The sequence below is a fragment of the Microtus ochrogaster genome, linkage group LG2, assembly GCF_000317375.1.
Source record: "Microtus ochrogaster isolate Prairie Vole_2 linkage group LG2, MicOch1.0, whole genome shotgun sequence".
Lineage (NCBI taxonomy): Eukaryota > Metazoa > Chordata > Mammalia > Rodentia > Cricetidae > Microtus > Microtus ochrogaster.
The window spans coordinates 51,569,052-51,570,965 of NC_022028.1; positions in this window are offsets into that span (position 1 = coordinate 51,569,052).

Sequence of the window (1,914 nt, forward strand, 5' to 3'; positions counted from 1 at the left end):
GTCTCTCCAGCCCTGAGTGTCTCTCTGGCTCTGCAGTCAGCCTCTTCTGGGTTCCAGAGATTAGGCCATGAGGCTTGTACAGTGAACATTTTGCTCACCTAGATGTCTCCCTAGCTTCTTTGCTTCTTCCCACTTTGAAACAGCCTTTTTTATTTTATTTGGGCTTTTATATTAGCATACAGAGTAATGGGTTTCATTACAGCACTTCATACATAATGTGCTCTTGTTGGTCATTCTCTACCTCCCCGTTACCTATGCCCGTCCCCCTTCCCCTGGTGGGTCCCCCTCCCCTATGCACCCCTTTTGCTTTCGTGGCAATAACTCTGTTCTCTCTGCTCCCCTAAGATCTCTCCTTCTGCTCTCAAGGGCTCTTCCTCAAAGTTATGACCTACCCCCCCCCACACCATATACATACACATTAGGTACATCTTAGCATCCAGGATCCTCCATCAGAGACGTGTGTCTTGTTTGTATTTCTGGGTGGGTCTGGCTTCCTTCGGTTCTATCCATTGTCCTGCAAATGTCATGACATCATTCTTCCTCACGACTGCATGGAATTTTCTTGATGAGTCATCTGCTGATGGGCAAGTAGGCTGGGTCCTTTTCCTGGCCCTTGTGACCAGAATGGCAGTGAGCAGGGATGCTCAGGAACCTCTGAGGTGTGCTCTCGAGTCCTCAGGGTATGCACCTGTTTGGAACTTTTAAAAGCTTTCATTTTTTGAGACAGGGTCACTCTGTATCCCTGGCCAGCCTGTAACTTTCTATGTAGACAGTCACAGCACAAGGTGATGTCCGATGTTCGGTCACCTGGGTGAGGGGCAGGCCGCCTGCCACTTCTAACCTCAATCAAGAGCATCCTCCGTCTGCCCCAGCACACCAGCTGGGAAAGTGCCACCAAACACAGATCACTTTGGCTGCATTACGGAGCAGGAAGATGGTAGGTGGGCTCCTTTTCACGTGTGTGTGTGTGTGTGTGTGTGTGTGTGTGTGTGTGTTTGGGGGGAATGTGGAGTCTTAGGAACGTGTCGCTCCCAGTATAGGCAAACTAAGTTCTCACACCAAACCAGTAGGGTAGGAGTTCTGCCGAGAGCAGGTTGAATTTATTCCTCACCGCAGGAGAGCATATACCAGAGGGTCCTGGGAACAGGAAGTTAAGGACTGACCTAGGGGAAGCTCTGGGCTGGGTTAGGTAATTTGGGGGCAGGTTTACAGAAACCAGCTCCCTTCCCAGAAAATAACAGTGAGAGAGACCGTGTGAGACAATGCTGAACTTGGGGCCGGTGCACCGTAGACCCCATGCAGACCCCGCCCCTGTCAGGGGACATGGGGCAAGTGCAGCTCTGGTCATTCTTTGGCCCTTCCAGTGTCATAAGTGGGCCTCACTCCACTCAAGTCCAACTCCTCTGTTAAATGTAAGAAAATGGTCCCCAAAGGGAGTGGCATTTTTAGGAGGTGTGGCCTTGTTAGAGGAAGTGTGTCACTGTGGGGGTTGGCTTTGAGGTCTCATATATGTTCAAGTCATGCCCAGTGTGGCAATCTCCTGCTGCTGCCTGTGGATCCAGATGTAGAACTCTCAGCTCCATCTCCAGCACCACATCTGCCTGTGCACCGCCATGTCCGCCATGATGATAATGGACTGAACCTCTGAACTGTGAGACAGCCCCAGTTAAATGGTCTCCTTTATAAAAGTGGTCTCTTCACAGCGATAGAAACCCTAACTAGAACATAGTGTTAGCAGGGGGACCTGAGAACAAATTCCTGGTCCCTACATTAAAAAAAAAAAAAAAAAATTTGGAAATAGAATGTAAAGATGCAAAGCTGTGTCTAGAGGAGGAGAGACAGGAGCTTCTCTGGGACTTGCTGGCCAACTTGTCTAGCCAAACTCTGGAGTTCCAGGTTCAGGGAGACACACTG